This window comes from Dryas octopetala, chromosome 7 (genome assembly GCF_963921425.1).
Source record: "Dryas octopetala chromosome 7, drDryOcto1.1, whole genome shotgun sequence".
Taxonomy (NCBI): Eukaryota; Viridiplantae; Streptophyta; class Magnoliopsida; order Rosales; family Rosaceae; genus Dryas; species Dryas octopetala.
Window position 1 is genome coordinate 15097929 of NC_141372.1, and position 12431 is coordinate 15110359.

Consider the following 12431-nt stretch of genomic DNA (forward strand, 5'->3'; position numbering starts at 1 on the left):
TATGTTGTGTTCTGTTCTAGCCACAGTTAAACAAGTAAGTCGACTAGTGAGAGAATTTTCTTTGGCCAGGTTTGTGAGAGAGCTAGATGTGAAAGTTTTTGGGTTTTGGTTATGGGAATCAAAACTACTCTTCATTGTTTCTTGTACGCATTATTCATTTGAAGGATAAGGTACGTACGTGTTAACCATAAGTAGATATTTGTGAAATCACCTCCAATCTGGCATAAACTGCTAACAATATACCCAAGTGTCATATACACAAAGGCTACAGAAGGATACAGCAACATATACAAACAAGAATTTGAGTTTGTATTACTCTTATAATATTTTGATTATGGGTTCTCAAAACCATGACCATATATGAAAGGCTTTTTATCATGTTACCCACCTGAACTTTAATCTGTTTTTCACTTTACCACATAATAAATTTTTTGACTCGGTGTACCACCTGAATTTTAAAAAATTTTCAATGTGAAACCTCCTTCCAATTCTGTCACATTTTCTGTTAAAAATAAGGCTATTTTGGTCTTTTTATCTTAATTTACTGTTCATCATCTTCAACCTCAAGCCTCATGTTTTTCAATTTTTATCTCAACTTCACCCCTACTTTTGACTCATCAAATTTCCACCAAATTCAACAAACTTATACTCATTTTAAAGCTATGCAACTCCTCTTTATAACCATACAAAGATCACTCAAAATAGACGGGTAAAATGCAAGATAATTGGTCTCAAAGGTAGGTACCCGAAATTGTCCAAAATTTGCAGATTTCCCAAAATTCATCCAACTTCAATTCTCTTTGATTCCCAACATCCAATTCGGTTCCTAAGGCTAAGGAATGATAAATTATAACTTATAGTTCAATTAAAATCATAGAAAACTCGATCAAAAGGAATGAAAATCAAAAACCCAAAACTGAAAATTTACTCTCTACACCCCAACTCGAAAATCACTTCAATTCTCCTTCAAACTCTAGGTTGTTTGTGATCCTATAAACATCTCTAACAATTATATAAACCTCACCAAAACAGATTTCATCACCAAATTCGAAATCAAAGAAAAACAGAGTGTATGCAATTGGAGTTTACCTCTTCTCCTTTCCAGCTTTCTCCTTTCTCTTTCTCTGTATTCCTCTCTTTGTCCCTTTCTCTCCTTCTTCTCCTCTCTCTCTGGTTTTTCCTTTCTTCTTCCTTTTTCTTTCTTTCTCTCGAGTTCTCTTTGGTTCTGCTAGGTTTGATGTTCAAAGTTGTGTTTAAAACCCCAGCCTTATACCACCAACACCACACCACACCACCACAAACACACACCTCACTTAAACCACCACCCAGCCACCTCTTAGAATAACCAATCAAAACTATACACTAAAACAACAAAAGAAAATAGAGAAGTGTAGAAGCTACTATCTTCTACACGTCCAAATTTTTTTTTAAACATAAATATAAAAATAATTGCAACTAATTAGACAAAATTATTAGCTAATTTAATAAAAACTGAGTTATTTCATTTTACTTCTCTTGATTTTGACTTCTTAGTTTTGAGGTTTATGTTTTTTATGGGGATTTTGAAGGAAATTGAAGGAATTTGGAGTTGGGTGAAATTTGGGGTGATGAATTTGAAAGAAATTGAAGTTCGGTGAAATTTGAAAAATCTGCAATTTTTTTTAGATAATTTGGCAGTTTCGGGTAGCCTAGTTTGTGACCCATTATCTCGAGTTTCATAGCTTCTTTTTGAATTATTTTTATATGGTTGTAAAGAGGAGTTTCATGGTTTCAAAATCAGTATAAGATTGTTGATTTTGATGGAGATTTGATGAGTCAAAAGTAGGAGTGAAGTTGAGATAAAAATTAGAAAACATGAGGCTTGAGGTTGAAGATGATGAACAGTAAATTAACATAGAAAGACCAAAATAACCTTATTTTTAACAGAAAATGTGACGGAATTGGACGGAAGGTCTCACATTGAAAATATTTTAAAATTCAGGTGGCACATCGAGTCAAAAAATTTATTAAGTGGTGAAGTAAAAATCGGGTCAAAGTTCAGGTGAGTAACATGATAAAAAGCCTATATGAAAATTTCACATTGTCTTCTTACATTTGGCTGATGCACACCAAATATGAAAAAAAGAAAAGAGAAAGGGTCAAACAGGGAAACAAACCAATAGTCAAGAATGCTAAGCAAATGACTTATGAATCAATGAGTAGCCAAATTGAATGAACAGTTACACAAAATCAAACAACCATATACAGGAGCATTTGATGAAGAACATGTCCATAAATAGATGACTCAATAAGAAATTATTGGGTATAACAGAAACATTGCCACGTAATATAACCAACTTATGTGTTATACATTGCCATGTCGTCCAATAATACCCTTACACGTTGGATTGGTTACACTACGTACGTGGTGGTGTATCAGTTATACTGTTACCCTAAAAAATCACGGCAGACTTAGCCGAGAAAATTGATTCACTGGTAGTCCTTATTCTTTGTGCGCGGGCGTGCCACTTCATGGCCAGATGGCCGGATACAGAATGTATTATGATGCCTAGTTTGTTGTATTACACCGTGATTCAAACTCCCAATCAAACGAACGTGCGGCAGGATAAGGAACAAAAACCTCGCCTAGATTCAATCGCCTTGATCCTCAAGGATTTCTAATTACTTGGTGTGACTATAACAGTGTGCTCGAAAGTAAAGATGCGATTAATGGGTGCTTGAGTAATTGGATGCAACGATAAATTATGAACTTTGATGTAAAAAGTATAGACAATCTGATTGTCTTGAAAACGAGTAACAATTGTAGTTCTAATAACAAATCTCATGATGAAAAGACATGAAAACCCAGGATTAAGACAAAAGAAATCGATACTAAGAACAATGAGATCCTAGTAGAGCTAAAACAAAAGGAACAATTTGCTTGAGAACTTGAAGAACTTGAAAAATCGAGATGCTTGATCTGAGATTTGAGTTGAGTTGTGTTGAATGTGTTGGAGAGAGCTCTTCTTCTTGTCAATGCTTCATTTATATAGTGATCAATCCTTTAGGGTTTTAGGAAACCCTTTCCTATACAAACTCTATTTCCTCTTTCCTTCACGCTCAAGACGTACTTACCATTCTGGATTGATTTAAATCTGCTAATTCACCAAGGACTCTCGGCGCAACTAGGTTTCTTCATAAAAACACATTCTGATTTGGATTTTGGTTTTGGAGCATCCTTGCCGTGGACTTGGGCTTTAACTGTCATTGGGCTTAAACTCTTCTTATGAATTTTTGGGCTTAATTGGTCGTGCTTTCGGCCCAATTCCGAAATAGGGTGTAAACATATACCCAATAATTTTTCCACACACATGGGCTAGTAGTGATGTCATGACTCATGTATAGCCACTACTCCACCAAACACCTGGGCTTTAACTGTCAGTGGGCTTAAACTCTCCTTATGAATTTTTGGGCTTAGCCGTGCTTTCGGCCCAATTCTGAAATAGGGTGTAAACATATACCAATAATTTTTCCACACACCTGGGTCAATAGTGATGTCATGACTCATAGCCACTACTCCACCAGACACCTCATCCCTTATTACTTTCTGAACATGCTCGAACCCCGATTATGCGACAGAGGCACCCTTCCTGAGTATCCCAAGAGATTAATGTCAAACCACTGACCTTAATCCCCCAAGACACTCGGGGACGATCAGAGTACTCATTACACAATAGGATCTTTAAAGGAATAATAAAATCAAAATAAATAGTAATCAAAATAAAGATTAACCAACCCGTTAGGGTGAAATAGTTAAATCAGCACCCCAAAAAGAGTATTACCAAAGTATAAGTAAAACCCAAAAGTTACAAAATGAGTAAACAAAATAACATTGTTTCAAAATGGGTTCCCAATATAAAACACACATGGGAAGCAAGATCCGCTACTATAGCAAAAGACATGATAACAGAGACCTTGAGACACCCGACAAGAGAATCCAAGCTACGCACCCTTTCAGTCAAGATCTCCTCCAAGAGGTAAATCTGCATAAGCAATGGGGTAGAAACAAAACAAACAAACAAAGTAGGGTAAGCATCTCATACGATCATAACTTCCCTCAAGGGACCCTGCTAGGTTTGAAAAACCTTTAAAACCATTTCCTTGTGAAAGATTGATTCCAAAATCGCAAAACATTTCCACAAAATCGATTTAACACCTCAGCTGCTGCAGTATATGGTAAACATGCATAAAAACCCATAAATAACAATAACTCAGATGATCGATACACATTAGGTACAACTATGGCCAGCTATAATAAAAAAAAAAATAGCATTCATAGCGAGAGTGCTCTGTAAACAGAAAATAGGAACTTATAATTGAGAAACCGTAACACTGCCACTTAATCAATCGTGGGTCTCCGTTTCGCACAAACACACGTAGCCACGTGTTAGCCTGGCTAAACTCCCCATAATGTACAGATCAATTCTTCTAGAAGGTTTAGGAATTTGAACCCAAGGTCCCATACTAAGCTATCCAAACTCTCTGACCAAACACAATAATAATAATAGCATATTATCATAGTTTAAAAATTACATATACACACACAAAGTCCATAGTTAGGAATGTAGGATAAATCTTCCTACCTGGAATCCAATGCTTTACACGTATTCTGTTCTATAAGCCTTCCATGTTCGCGCACGGTTCTATCTTGGAAAATCCGTCGTAACTAGACAATACTGCAACCTTAACCTCTTAATAACTCGGCAACTAGGTAACTTGGTAATTCGATAGAAACAAAAATGACAAAAGAAAACAAAGTCTAAGTTAGGGATGATTAACAATAAGGGAAGACGATATGACCTTTCCTTTAGTCATACGTCGCTCGTTTCTGGTCCTAAGTGGACTAAACTCCTCTCTTTAGAGTTTACTTAAGCGTTCACAAGTTTCAAGTTTTATCTTGACGTCGAACCAATTGACTATTTGCTTAAACTCAAACCAAATCCTTAAAATAATTTAGATTGATCCAATTTAATCGCTATAATTGAAACTTGATAATTCTAGCATGCTAATTACTCTTAAACAAACAAATAAGTCTCCAAAAATAAGGCTGGGTATGCTTAATTAATAAATAAGTCCTACTTAATTAATCTAAGCATGCATCCTAATATTAAAGCCTAAAAATAAATAAATAAAGTAGAAATAATAAAATACTTATCCAGTTATAGACCTCCAAAGCTAGACCCACTCCTAGGGACTCCTCCTTTCACTCCCAAAACTTTAAACTATGAGAAGTTTATTCCCTTTTGGTATGTCTCTTCTTAGAGATCGAGACTCCCAAATAACCAAGGAGTGAGTAACTCTAACTTCACTTGGTGGTGTAAGTGAAAATAAGGGACTGAGTCTCTAGTTATAGGCACTAGAGGGTTGGAAGAAGTTGTAAATCTCTAAAGTGAGACAAATTGCACTAAAATCCTCAAAAGAAGGCTGAAATTCGAATTGGGTCAAGAAAACCCATCACAAAACTCATTTATACTAACAAAAAAATTGCGGGTCAACCCGGTTGGTGGTGCGCGGGTCGCGCGACCCGGCTGCAAAGTGATCGGTTCTCTCTCTCGGATCAACGGCCCAGATCTCGCTCAATTAATGAGTTTGGATGGTCGCGACTAGATCGCGAGTCTGGCTCCGGTGTGATGCGCGTAGGACAGCTCCCGTGAGCTTGGCATGTCAACGCCTGTGGTGCCTCGTCAATGCGAGTGGACCAGTCACGTTGCGACACGTGTCACGTGTCAGTCTAGTCTGCAAAACAAATTAATTTCTTTCTTTTCCTATTTTTCTAATTTCTCCAAATTTTGTTAAATCACAAAAAATAGCTCGGGGCTCCAAATATTTTTTCGAAAAATCCTACGGACTTGTAGTGATTAATCCTAATTTCCTGTAACCTAAAACACTAAATTGATCTCCATAAAAGTTAAAGAAAATTCAACTTCAATGAATTTAATTTTCAAAAATTAATTCTAACTTGATAATCACCAAAATGATATCACACTCAAGGATACTGGAGCTCAACTCTAAACCTCTATTGGTACAAGTTAGTTACTCAAAAGATAAAGGAAATCTCTTTCCTTTAAGAAATCTTAAGTTTCTAAGTACAAAAGAAATTCGAAAACAGGTGTCAAAACACAATAGGATTGCAAAAAAATCCAGGGTGTTACACAAGGCAACCCATAAATTGCACAAAGTGTATAATTCTCAGGTGTTTTCAAATTAAACTGCACATTCTTATATATATATATATATATATATATATACAGCTTAGTTGGCCCTTTTTTTTAAAGCTTTTCATTTGTCTAATTAGGTCAAAGTAGGTCTACAACAAACATGGATTGTGTTCGTATCTCTAGTCTTAGATGGAGGACGAGTGTGAGTGACTTCAGTAGCCCTGATACTGAAAGGGAACATTAGCATTGTCTTACAACATCTAATTAAATTATTGTTTCCACAATTGTGTCAAATTAATAGTCATTTACATTGTTTTCCTCATAGGGCAATTATCTTCTTCACCGTCCTTCTCTTTTATTATTCTCATTATGTAGTATATTTTGATGATCGGAATTATTTATTTTTTAGATCATTCTTTGAAGATCGTCTCTGTAAAAAATCAATTAAATCATAAATCATTTGGTCATATAATCGCTATCAAATAAACAAATTGTGAATCAAACTGTTACAAAAACCGTCTATTTATTTGATCACATTTATGCAATTAAACAATTTCGGATTCGGTAGATTTTTTTTAGAGATGATCTTCATTGAATAATCTAAGAAACAAATGGTTTCGATCATAAAAATACATTGCGGAATAAGACTAATAAAAGATAAGGTTGGTAGAGAAGGTAGATTGAAGAAGGTGAATTGCATTTCAATTCCCATTGTTGATATACTACTTATGCAATATGTTACTAGCTAATTGACAATTAGAAAAACATTCTAATGGGAAAAATGGACCGGAATGAATAAATTTAAAAAATAGATATTTTTAAAATATTTACTATAAAGATTATAACTATAAAATGATCATGTAAACATAAATTACATAAATAATTTAAAAAATAGTTTGGGTTTTTTTTTTATTTGAAAATTTCGTTGGTTTATCTAATATTAGACCAACTAGCTATTGGATTATTGATAAAAAAAAATTCCCAAAAATAAATTGTACGTACCAAAAAAATTAACCAACATAGGGGTTATTTGTAAATTTCAAGGCAATAGAACCTTAGACACGACCATTAAATTGAGCCCAAATCCAATCTCTTGACTCTCTCGGTAAGAACAACATGTAGAAAAAATTGATGAATGATTGGTGGCACCAATCCCTTGCAGTCAATTCCAGATGAATCAAGTCCCTGGACCAAAGAAAAACATTTTCGAAAAACCCCCAGGTATGGGCACATCAAATAACACTCTCACTACTGCTATCATTTTCATTTCATTAACCATGTCTAGAATGTGATTTTGATGAGTGCTAATTAGAATGTGACATAAATGTTGAATTATGAGTTACATATGAGGAAAAGTCTATGAGAATTGAGAAGCTTCCCCTCAACCCCCACTTGCAAGTTGCAATTGAATCTTTAGTCATGCATGTGCATCATGAGCCTGAAGATTACATTTTGTTGTCAATTCTTTAATCAATAAACCCAACGCACGCTCAGAGCAGATGATGCACGATGTTTTAGTGTTTCCTGTTCAAGTGGATGAGCTCATCCACTAAATATTTTCTTTGCCAATCCACGAGTAACATCCAATAAAACTCTCTCTTCAATGAATAAATCATTTTCATTTCATTAAGTTCAAGGCATGTGGCAGGGCAGCTGGCACTATAAATAAGTCCCAGAAGTAGTATAAACATTATATACACCAAAACGAAAAACCATGACATCTTCAATAGTGTCATGCTCTGTTGCTTTTTGCCTTATTATCTTGTGTGTTCAGCTGATTTCATCATCAAACTTTGCTTTTGCTTCTGCTGCTCCTACTGAAGCAGAGGCTCTTCTCAAATGGAAAGCCAGCTTTCAAAATCAAATCCAGTTCAATAATCTCACCTCATGGACTTACCTTCCCAGTAACAATGCCACCAATTCTTCCACCAATCATAAACCAAATACAAGCCCATGCATTTGGGCTGGGATTTCATGCGACTCTGCTGGAAGTGTCACCAGGATAAACCTTACCAACTCTGGTGGGATTCTCACCAGAAATCGGTCTCCTAACAAATCTTACCAGTCTAAGTCTCGCTGCAAATAATCTTTCTAGTTCAATCCTTGCATCGTTAAGTGATCTGAGAAATCTTACCCTTCTCTATCTCTATAAAAATAAGCTTTCTGGAACTATTCCTAAACAGATAGGGAACTTGAAATCTATTGTGGATATAGAGTTAAGCCTCAACAATTTAACAGGCTCTATCCCTCCAAATTTTGGAAACTTGAAAAAGCTAAAAGTCTTATACTTGACCAACAATCAACTGTCTGGTCCTATCCCACCGGAGATAGGAAATTTGAAGTCCCTAGAGCAATTAAAACTTTATACAAACAATCTTTCTGGTTCAATCCCAGAATCCATAGGTGATTTGAGAAATGTTACCCATCTATATTTGTATACAAACAGGTTTTCTGGAACTATTCCTAAAGAGATAGGAAACTTGAAGTCTCTGGTGCACCTAGATTTGAGCGAGAACCAATTCACTGGTTCAATTCCTACTTCATTAGGTGATTTGAGAAATCTTATCCATCTCTATCTCTATTCAAATATGTTTTCTGGAACTATTCCTAAAGAGATGGGGAACTTGAAGTCTCTTGTGAGTTTAGCCCTTAATAACAACACTCTTTCTGGTTCAATCCCTCCATCATTAGGTGATCTGAGAAATCTTACCCTTATGTATCTCTTTATAAATAAACTTTCTGATACAATTCCTAAAGAGATAGGGAACTTAAAATCTATGGTGGATCTACAGTTGGGCTACAACTATTTAATAGGGCCTATACTTCCAAATTTTGGAAACTTGAAAAAGCTAACCGTGTTAGACTTGGCAAACAATCGACTTTCTGGCACTATTCCTAAAGAGATAGGGAACTTGAAGTCTCTTGTGCACCTAGATTTGAGGGAGAACCAATATATTCACTGGTTCAGTTCCTACTTTATTAGGTGATTTGAGAAATCTTGCCCATCTCTATCTCTCTACAAATAAGCTTTCTGGTCCTATCCCATCGGAAATAGGAAGTCTCATGAGGTTGACAAACTTGGAGTTACATAATAATCAATTAGTTGGTTATTTGCCCCAAAACCTTTGCCAAGGTGGATCACTCGCAAACTTATCAGTAAGCAACAACCATTTGACAGGTCCAATCCCTAAAAGCTTGAAAACATTCATGAGCTTATTCAGATTGTGGCTTGATGGGAACCAATTGACAGGCAATATATTTGAAGATTTTGGTGTCTATGAAAATCTTCATTTTATAGATATAAGTGATAATAAATTTTATGGTGAAATCTCACAAAAGTGGGTACAGTGCCCACAACTAACAACCTTACGAATTGGGGGAAACAACCTTACTAGTAGTATACCACCTGAGATTGGCAACGCAATCCAAATTTAAGAACTCAATGTTTCTTCAAATCGTTTAGTTGGGATTATCCCAAAGGAGTTTGGGAGATTGACTTCTTTACAGAGGTTGATGTTGGATAGAAATCAACTGTCTGGTCGTGTACCATCAGAATTTGAATCACTTACTAATATTAAGTATCTCAACTTGTCCACAAACAAATTCAATGATTTAATTACTAGCTTTCTGGGTGACTTGGCCAAATTATTCTACTTGAATTTGGGCAACAACCAGTTCAATCAAGGAATTCCAATTCAATTGGGGGAGTTACTTCACTTGACCCAACTTGATTTAAGTGCTAACTTGCTTGGAGGTAAGATACCATCAGCAATGGGCAATTTGGAGAGTTTGGAGAAGTTGAATCTTTCCCACAATAATCTTTCTGGTTTCATTCCAACAAGTTTTGGAGGTATGCATGGCTTGTTGAATATTGACATATCCTACAATGACTTGGAAGGGCCCCTTCCCAACATCAGTGCATTTCAAGATGCTCCCCCAAAAGCATTACAAGGCAACAAAGGATTGTGTGGATATGTTGGAGCTTTGCAACCCTGCGAACATATATGGCTCAAAAAAGGAAAAGGACCACAAACTCATATTTGTAATCACATTTTCTCTTGTGGCAGTACTTTTACTTCTTTCGTCTATATTTTCAATTGCCTTTGTAGTAGAAAGGAAAAAGAAGCATCAGCATCCAGAAGAAACCATTGCGCGTGAAGAGGTTTCTTTTTTAGTATTAAATTTTGATGGAAAAACCATGTATGAGGAAATCATAATGGCAACCGAGGATTTTGATTCTAAATATTGCATTGGGACAGGAGGATATGGAAGCGTACGTCTTCAGAGTAAATTTGCGATCCGCCAACATAGTTGCAATGAAGAAACTTCATTTGCTATGCAATGGTGAGAAGAATTTTCAAAAGGTGTTATTGAATGAAATAAGGGCACTAACAGAGATACTGAAATATTGCGAAGCTTTATGGTTTTTGTTCCCATAAACAGCACTCATTTTTGGTGTATGAGTATCTAGAAAGGGGTAGCTTGGCCACAATGCTGAGAAAGGATGATGAAGCTAAAGAATTGGGGTGGAGTAAAAGAGTGAATATTGTTAAAGGTGTAGCTTATGCCTTGTGCTACATGCACCACAATTGCTTGCCACCAATTGTGCATCGGGACATATCAACCAAGAACATTTTGGTGGATTTTGAATATGAGGGCTTTCTATCAGACTTCGGCACTACTAAGTTTTTAAACCCAGACTCAACTAATTGGACTGCCCTTGCGGGCACATACGGAAATGTGACACTAGGTAATATTGTGGTTTTATGTCTTTGATATTATTGTATATTTAACATGTTTTATGGTTATTTTTAGACTAATGATTCATTTTCAGGGTTAGGATGAGGTTAATTAAGGATAAAAATGTTACACTTCTAATTAATCATTGATTGCATGGTACACTTTATGCAAACTTTCATTGAATAGTTATACCTACATACTAACAATGCCATTGTTATGAGCTTTTTCTTTAAGCAAAGCTTGCTTATACAATGGAAGTGAATGGGAAATGCGATGTGTATAGCTTCGGAGTAGTAACACTAGAAATAATTTGGGAAGGCATCCGGGTGATCTTCTCTCATCTTTATCTTTAGGGTCATCATCATGATCATCCTCTTCATCTTCATCTGCATTACCAGCCCATCAAATTCCAATTGTGGAGTTTTTGGACAAACGCATTTCCCCTCCTACACATCAAGAAGCAGGGGAAGTGCTCTCTCTTGTGAAGACAGCGTTTCCCTGCTTGAATGCCCGTCCACTATCCCGTACAACAATGAAACAAGTTTCTCAATACCTCTTTGCTCAAAGTCTGCATTTGTCAAAGCCATTGGGTTTGATAACCTGTGGTGAATTGCTTTCTCTCCATGGTTTCACTACTTGAGGAAGTTTCTTATTTCCTATACATATTTGACTTTGTGTGAGCTTTCTTTTTAGAAGAAAGATTCTTCTTCGATTGTACCTTATTGTAATCTATTTCACATACTTGCATGTGTACTGTGGCTCTTATATACTCCATGTGGTGTGCCTCAATGTTAAAAGTTTGTTGTTTTCCATGTGAGAAATTTAAGAGAATAAAGCAATGGTTTCTATTTGTATAATGGTTTGATATATTTATATACAGTGCATTCTTATATGCGTATATGTTATATGCAATACGACTAGACAATGCAGGCTATGCAGCAACACATACAGACCAATCTGAGTTTGTACATCACCCCAACAGAGAAGAAAAGACCCCCACAAAGCTAAAAATCAATTAAATTTTCAAAATTAATCAACAAAATCTATCAACAATTTAATCAGAAAAATAGGTAAGCCGAATTTGACGTGGCAGTGATTGCAATGGCGACACTATATATGAAACAAAGGGTCATAAAATCATATACAAACACAGCCATTCTCAGTTTCAATTTTCTTACAAAGACCAAGAATCAGAAAACAAAAGTGATGATGTCCCTAATCAAGTTCCTTTTGCATCCAAAGACCGTGAGCAACTCAAAAAGGCCTTCAAAGGTTCCTTCTTTTATTTTCTGATCGTTTTATCCTTCGCAGCATTTCTTGTTCCGATCATCACATGCCCCATCTTTTGTAATTCGCTTCAAGATTGATTCTGAACCAGCCCCATTTCACCGATCCGATTGTTAACGTTATGTTTAACGTAAATGATCTAATAATGGAAAATGAGCTGTCTTTTAATTCATCTTCATTCACTCTTTCAGTATCAATGGTCAGATC

At 35.8% G+C, this 12431-nt stretch overlaps 1 pseudogene; it reads left to right on the top strand.

The window, feature by feature from the left end:
• The first annotated feature begins 7911 nt into the window (after positions 1-7911).
• On the top strand, positions 7912-11577 carry LOC147280003 (uncharacterized; annotated as a pseudogene).
• Positions 11578-12431: the final 854 nt, after the last annotated feature.